We start from the raw sequence: 8,769 nt of genomic DNA, 5'->3' as shown, positions 1-8,769 counted from the left end.
CTTAACCAAAGAAGTGAAGGACCTCTATGATGAAAACTTTAAAATCTTGAAAAAGGAAATCATCACAGAACTAAAAAAAATGGCAAAGCCTCCCATGCTCCTGGATTGGAAAGATTAACATCGTGAAGATGGCAATACTTCCCAAAGCTCTCTACAAATTCAACGCAATACCTATCAAAATTCCAACCTCATTCTTCAAGGAAATAGAAGAGGCAATCCAAAAATTCATATGGAATAATAAAAGACCCCGAACACCAAAAACGCTCCTCAACGGAAAGAACACTGCTGGAGGAATATCAATACCAAATTTTAAACTCTAGTATTAAGCCATAGTAATCAGAACAGCTTGGTATTGGCACAAGAACAGACCTCAGGACCAATGGAATAGAATTGAAAACCCAGAAATGAACCTACAGGCCTATAGCCATCTAATCTTCGATAAGGGAGCTAAAACAATAGAATGGAAGAAAGACAGCCTCTTCAGTAAATGGTGCTGGCAAAATTGGTTAACTACATGTAGAAAACTAAAGCTAGATCCTTATATATCACCCTGCACCAGAATCAACTCCAAATGCATCAAAGACCTTGAAGTCAAAGCAGACACTCTGACAACATTACAGGATGGAATAGGAGAAACCCTAGGTCTCCTTGGCTCAGGCCGAAAATTTCTGAATAGAGACCCGGAAACACAACAAATCAAAGAAAGGTTGGACAAATGGGATTGCATGAAGTTGCAGAGCTTCTGCAGGGCAAATGACATAGCTAGCAAGATCAATAGAAAGCCCACGGATTGGGAGAAGAACTTTACTAGCCATACAACGGACAAGGGTCTCATATCTAAAATACACTTGGAACTCAAAAAATTAACCCCCCCAACAACAAATCCTCAAAGAAACAACTGCCCAATAAATAAGTGGGTGAAAGACTTAAAGAGAAACTTCTCTGAAGAAGAAAGAAGGGTGGCCAATAGACACATGAAGAAATGTTCAACATCCCTAGCCATAAAAGAAATGCAAATCAAAATAACATTGAGATATCACCTCACCCCAGTTAGAACGGCAAAAATCAAGAACTCTAACAACAACAGATGCTGGAGGTGATGTGGACAGAAAGGAACCTTACTTCATTGTTGGTGGGAATGTAAACTTTTTCTACCACTTTGGAAAGCAGTATGGAAGTTCCTCAAAATACTGCACAGAGAACTCCCCTATGACCTAGCAATCCCACTTTTGGGCATTTACCCAAATGTTTACAAACAAGACCACACTAAAGCTACCAGCACAACAATGTTTATTGCAGCATTATTTACCATAGCTAAGATATGGAACCAACCCAGATGCCCCTCAGTAGATGAATGGATCAAGAAAATGTGGTATATATACACAATGGAATTCTATGCCTCCATCAGAAAGAATGACATTGCCCCATTTGTTAGGAAATGGAAAAACTTGGAAAAAATTATATTGAGTGAAGTAAGCCAGTCCCAAAGAAACATAGGTCCCATGGTTTCCCTTATTTGCAATATCTAGTATATGTATGAGTCAAGCTGAAAAGGTCAGATAATGTGATGTCAGGAAAATGAACCCTTAGATATGTATTTTAATGTTTTTTTCTTTCATGCATGTGTTTCTAACGCATTTATAAGATTATCTCTTTGTTGCTTTGTATGTCCCTCCCCCACAGTATAACCCCTGCTTTCACTATATTTGATGTCAGTATAACTTGTGGAGATGGGGAAAAACCAGTTGTTTAAGGATACAGGTGGACCAGTTACAACAATGAGAAGTACAAGTTGTCATGTCCAAAACGAGCTTTACAACGTTGGTGTCGGGGGGGGGGGGGGAAGGGAGGGAAGTAGAAGGATTGGGATTGGTGGGGATGGGGGAGGCTGGGAAGGGATGTGAAGGGTAAACCAAAGGAGGAGGCTGCAATGCTTGGTAAGAAATGTACGCATTATCCTGCCCATGTAATTGTAACCCCTCTGTACAGTTTGTTCACAAATAAAATAAAATTAAATTAAAAGAAAATGTATACTTCTTTATTTATATAAATAGGGTTTTTAAACAATAATATTTAAAAGAAATCTGCATTTTTACATTCACCGTCAGTGAATTCCTGACAGGGAAGGCTGAGCATGATGATACATAGCAAGGTCCCACTGCAGGACAACAGTAGCTCAGTTAAGCACCATTCATTTGAGAAGCAGTAGGCAGGCTCTGGCATTCCTGTTGCACTGCTGGCAATGGGAAGTCTTAGACCTTTTCCTCCACAAGACTTCTTCAAATTCCCCCTGTTCATCAGCAGTGGCATCTTGGCACTGCTGATACTTGGACACCAGGTCGTTGATGTTGCTCTCAGCCTCAGTGAACTCCGTCTCGTCCATGCCCTCGCCCGTGTACCAGTGCAAGAATGCCTTGTGCCGCAGCGTGGCACTGAACTGCTCTGAGGTGTGCTTAAAGGGTTCCTGGATGATCGTGTTGTTGCCAATGAATGTGGCCAACATCGTGAGGCCATGCGGGGGGATGTCACACACAGGTGTGAAAGCAGATGTCATACAGGGCCTAGTTGTCGATGCAGAAAGTTTCATCTGCATTTTCCACCAACTGGTGGACAGACAAGATGATATTGTAGGGTTAGGTGAGGATGATAGGGTTAGGTGGATAAAGGCTCAGCCCAGAACTGGGAACTAGAGTGTTTGGATGTTAGGGAGGAGGGGTGCCTGTTAGCCATCTCCTATGGACTATGATGACATACCAAATATGAAGTTGTCTGGTCTGAAACTCTGGCCAAATGGTTCCGATCTCACTGAGTCTAAGGTGCCAGTGTCCAACATCTTGGGCAAGGGATGACCCTGAAGGTGTTCATGATTCTATCTGGGAACTCCTCCCGGATCTTGTTGAGAATCAGGGTGCGCATGCCTGACCTGGTGCCACCTCCCAGGGAGTTGGCCTGCTACAAACCCTGGAGACAGCCACACCTTTCCACCTCACCATTTCCAGCACTGATTCCAGCAGCTCGGCTCCCTCTGTGTAGTGGCTGTTGGCCCTGTTCTGGCCTATCAGACACAAAGACATGATGAGACACATACTCCAGGAATAATGACTGTGCTATTTGCATTCTGAAGGCTATAGGCTCTTCTGAGTAACTTTTGCTATTATTTTAGATACACTTTGGTGGAATAAAGAAAATGTTTTCTTTTTTGGGGTCCAGTCGTGGGCCTGAATTCTGGACCTGGGCGCTGACCCTCAGTTCTTCAGCTCAAGGCTAGCGCTCTACCACTTAATTCCTGAAGTCGTTCCCTGTTATTGCCAGGCATTTGAAATCGCCATCAGCGCTGAAACCTTGTTGGAAGCTTTCCTTGTTCGCTGTTCATTCCCTTCAGAGGCTGCTTGCAGACTGGCATTTATCTGTGCTGATTGAGTGGCCAGGGACATGATATGACTGAAATAAGTGGTTTAGGTGAGGATGATATCTAGATGGATAAAGGCTCAGCTCACCACTGGAAACTGGAGTGCCTGGATGTTAGGGAACAGGGGTGCCTGTTAGCCATCTTCCATGGACCATGATGACATACTAAATATGAAGTTTCTGGTCTGAAACTCTATGGTTCCGATCTTACTGAGTCTAAGGTGCCAGGCTCTAGGTCCACCATGATGGCCCGAGGAACATATTTGTTGGCTGTGGGAACAAGAGTTGACTTAGGCCTATACTTGACAAGGAACTGAGGGGCAGAGCTTATGATTCTAAGTGGCTCTCAGCATTCATTACAGAAATTACAACATTTCAGACATGGAAACAGAAAAGATATCTTGAGCATGAACCCCCATGCAAGAGGCTTCAGCAACTTTAAGGACGTTGGCAGTTGTCTATTTTCATGAATATTCATTCCTTTGCTTTGGGCATGGTGGCTGAAATCTCAGCTACTCAGGAGGCAAAGATGAGCATCAGGCTTTGAGTCTAATGGGGCAAAAGAAAGATGACAATATTTTTTTGGTTCATCATGGGGCTTGAACTCTGGGCCTGGGCACTGTCCCTCAGCTCTTCAGCTCAGGGCTAGCACTCTATCACTTGAGGCACAGTCCCACTTTCAGTTTTCTGAGTTGTTTATTGGAGATAAAGGTCTCAGGGACTTTCCTGCCCAGGCTGGATTTGAACCATGATTCTCATTTCTCAGCCTCCTGAGTAGCTAGGATTACTGGTGTAAGTCACCATTGCCTATCAGCAAGAACCTTTCTCTTTTTTTGTTAATTTTGTTTTTATTGGAAAGGTGCTGTATAGAGGAGTTACAGTTACCAGAGTAAGGAAATGAGAACATTTATTGTCGAGCATTGTTACACACTCCTTTGTTGTTCTCCCACTATCCCTTCCCTTCCCCAATTACCTTTCTCAAGTAAGTAGCTAAGTGCTGAGCACCAGTGCTTCATGCCTATAATCCTAGCTACTCTGAAGTTAGAGATCAGAGGATCGCTGTTCAAAGCCAGTCTGGGCAGGGTAAGTCTGTGAGACTCTTATCTTCAATAAACTAACAGAAAACCAGAAATGGAACTGTGGCTTAAGTGGTAGAGCTGCTTGCCTTGAGCTGAAGAGTTGGGGCACAGTGTATAGGCCCAGAGTTTAAGCCCCACTGCCAACAAAAAAAAAAAAACCAAACAAACAAACAAAAGAGCCAGGTGTAGCTCTTCAGCAAGTAGATGTAGGGGGAATTCAAGTATAATGCTTTCCTGGGAAAAATACATAAAATACATATTTCTTGTGTTATAATGTTTCAATAATTGTTATCAAATAGCACATTTCCCTGTATTCAAATACTCAGAGCAACCTTGGACAATTACTTGCAATTTGCCATTTAACCTGATTTGTCAAAAGGGACATCAGTTAAAATGATATAAACATCAGTTTGAGATTGTCCCCTTTCCTAAACAATCACATGAAGAAAACTGGCCATCCTATCCTGCCTGATACACAGGATCTAATAAAGACACAACATAAAATACTGTTCATACGAGTGACACAATCCCACACAACGACTGTTAACCAAGGAACCACAAGATTAAAGTCATATATCTTACTTAAACTATATTAACACAAAATACCAAGGTGAGGACACCCCAAAATGTAGATCCATAAAACTCCAATACATTAAATAGCTTTGTCCTTTTGTTTGCAATTTTTCATTGGTTTATTACACAGGAGAACCAATTATCTACGATTCTGTTTGTATACAATAATGTAGAATGGAAACTCTTTATATAAAATTAAATGAATTTCACATTGACTGTTACAAAAACTGAAAATCTACTCTGTAGACTTCAGTTAGGTTGTTTGTATTAGGAAAGACAATATGAATCATTTAAAAGCAATGTTTACACACTATTATTGGGTTTTTCTACATCACAGCAATGTTTTTTACTTTAAAAACTTTAAAAAGAATTGGTTGTTGGCTAAGTATTCATATTCAAAATGCTCAAGACCAGAACTGTTATAGATTTCAGGGTGAGACACTTTATGCTTTGTGATTTGGACTATTCACATATATATTAGTGACTGAACATCCCTCTTTAAAATTTTAAAATTTTCAATTTCAAAATGATTTTTAGAAATTTAATCTGTATTTTAAAGAGGGCAATGCAACTGGGCTCTGGTTCCTGAAGGGTGTAATTCTAGCTACTCAAAAGTCTGAGATCTAAGGATTGCAGATTGAAGCCAGCTGGGGCAGGAAATTCTGGGAGACTCTCCTCTCCAAGAAACTACCTGAAATATTTGGTGCCATGCCACCTCCTGCGGAATCTGCATGAGCTATCACCTTAGACAAAGACCTTCAAGGAAGCATGCCTGCAGGAAGAGTGTGTTGGTTCAAGGCTTCCCATACACTCGGCTGCACCTTTATATCCTCTACCTTTATTCTTACTTTATTCTTACCTATATTCTTCTTGGCTGTACATTCATTGCCTTTATTCTCGTTTTGGCTATTTTTCTATTGATCCACGAACAAAGCATGTTGTTTCTTTCCAGCCCAATAGAGATAGCTTCTCTAAATAGTAAAGACTAGGACCAAAGATTAAATGTGGGCGATGCCCCCAATCAATCTATCGTCTGATGTGATGCTACCTCCAAAACTCCTACAACTTCACAAGTGGTTTTGTGGCTCACGCATAGTAAATATAAAAACAAAATTTCCAGATATGTTACAACAAGCAGAATTAATGAATTAAACTAAGCTAGAAGGAGTTATCCCAGAAGCTCAGAGAGTTCTAAAAAAAGGAACCCCTGATAATAAAAGGAAAAGAAAGATTCCCCCAACAGTTATGATTAAGTTTAGTCCAGCTTACATTATAGGGGATAGATGGTGGTTTCCCACAAAATATAAAGTTAGTGACATCACATTTCCTGAACCGACTGATGAACCATTGCCTTATACAGGAGCTGATAAAGATGTAAATAGATAGATTAATGTAAAAGACAAAAAGGTATTTTGGAACTCATTAGATTTTGTGCAAAGATTAGGTAGATCTAGACCATTATTGTGTTTATTATTAAAACGACAATAAGATAGTTTAAATTAATAATTAGAAATTTATGTGAACAAATATTGGGATTAAAATTATAGAAAATGGAGAATGTTTGACTCAACCTGGAAGTGGTTTTTAGGATAGTTTCAAAGGGACTTAAAAATATATGAAAAAAATAAAAAGAGTACAATATAAGTACAACCCTGTCTTAGGTTTGTTAATTAGTAAACATAAAAAGGCTGAATAGATGACGCATTCTATTTACCTATATGCTAGACTTATTTCGCATCACTTAGCTTAAACAGTTGGTGGGATAGTCATCAATTTTCATGTAATCCATCAATGCTTTGCTTTTCTTAAAAATTGATTATGTGCTTAAATAAACAAAAAAATCTATGTCACAATCTCACACTGTATAAAAATGTTAATTCTCCTCAATAAAGATACACTCAGATTCAACTCTTTTGAGTCTGTGTTTGTCACTTCGTAGACTCCTTGCCCACCTGTACCGAGATCTTTGTCCCACCGGTCCCAGTGCTCCGGCCAAGCTGGTCTTTCGCAAGTTGGTACTGGAGATGTGGCTTAAGTGGTAGAACGTTAGCCTTTAGCAAAAGAAGCTCATGGCCACTGCCCAGGCCTTGAGCTTAGAAGGATGACTAGCACACAACAAAATGGAATTGAATGGTATTTAAATTATATTTTATCAATTGTTTTAGAATACATATTTAGGCAGTCTCATTTTTAATGATGTAAAACAGGCTCATGCCTGTAATCCTCACTACTCAGGAGGCTGAGGTCGGAGGATCACAGTACAAAGCCAGCCAGGGCAGGAAAAGACGGCGAGACACTATCTCCAATAAACCACCAGAAAACCAGAAGTGACGCTGTTGCTTAAGTGGTAGAGCTGCTTGTCTTGAGTTGAAAAGATGAGGGAAAATGCCTATGCCCAGAGTTGAAGCCCCATGACCAAAAAAAAAAAAAAAAATCCAGGTGTGGCTAGTCAGCAAGTATAGGTAGGGGGAATTCAGTAAAAGGATTTCCTGAGGAAATTCACAAGAGTATACTCAAAAATTAAAACAAGATATATGGTGGAGTGGCTCAGGTGGATCCAGCACTTGGCTTACAAGATCGAGGCCCCAAATTCGAACTACAATACCACCCTAAGAAAGGCAGGAACTCCTTCCTTGTCATTAGTATTCCCCGGGGACCTATTCTGCCACGGTATTGGAAGCCAGAGGGAGACACTCACCAGCTGCCTCATTGTAATACACCTCGACTCTCTGCAGCTGTACGCTACTTTCTCCATAGTAGTTGCCAGAGCCGTCAATGTTGTGCTCATCGCTTAGATTTCCCAAAACTGAGATGGAAATAGAAGTGTATTATGGCATAGAATGTTAGCTGTCCAAACAATGGATTTTAAAATAACAATAAGAAACCCAAGTCCTGTTGACACAAATATTTTTGGAAAAAAAATTAGATTTTCTAAATTTAAAAAAGCACAAAAATTGATGGTATTTTAGTTTTGTTAATCTCTTTGCTATCTGGCTGAATAGACACCATCTAGGTTCTCCTATGAGTATTCCATCTTATGGGATACCATATTCTGTTTGGATTCTATGATGAGAACCTGGCCTTACATGGATATGAAATTGCCAAAGCAGTAACTTGAAGACTCAGCTAGAAGGGTCTCCAGAACCACAAGGGTCCTCAGAGCATACACCGACAACCACTGATTTAGAAAACACCCAACTTAAGAGAGCATGAAAACTCAGAGAAATTTGCATTAAGGTGGAAGAACTGTTCTCAATTATCAGTTACTCATCAGTTGACAAAAACGGAATCCTCTGTATCTGTCAGCTCAAAGACACTGCACTCCTTTCATTCAAACCTGACCAAAAATGCATTAGTCTATTCCCAGGAAAGTAAGTACAATGACTTGAGTCTAAGGTAAGACTAAGACATGCAAGGGATTTGAAACCACCCCAGCCTTGCTTAAAAAAACATACCCATCTGGGCCACACAAATTAGGGAAATTGGGGAAGCTATCTGGTGGACTTGATTTCCAGGAAGTTAGGGACTACTATGAAGCCCCACCTACCTCAGCCTAGACATGACCACCACCACCTCCACCCTACAACACCATCCTCTTCCTCCTCATCCCCCTAAATTTGAGAATAGGATCCTAGGCCAGTGCCATGCTCCCCTTTGCGCCAATCTGGCTGCCACAGTGGCCTGCCTGTATGTACACGATCTCCCTCAT

The 8,769-nt window shown here is 40.6% G+C and overlaps 1 pseudogene; it reads right to left on the bottom strand.

The window, feature by feature from the left end:
- Positions 1–2,191: 2,191 nt before the first annotated feature.
- On the bottom strand, positions 2,192–8,769 carry LOC122111008 (annotated as a pseudogene).

This window comes from Dipodomys spectabilis, unplaced genomic scaffold (genome assembly GCF_019054845.1).
Source record: "Dipodomys spectabilis isolate Male_0828 unplaced genomic scaffold, ASM1905484v1 ptg000084l, whole genome shotgun sequence".
NCBI classification, from domain to species: Eukaryota; Metazoa; Chordata; class Mammalia; order Rodentia; family Heteromyidae; genus Dipodomys; species Dipodomys spectabilis.
This window is presented reverse-complemented; position numbering and strand designations above follow the sequence as displayed.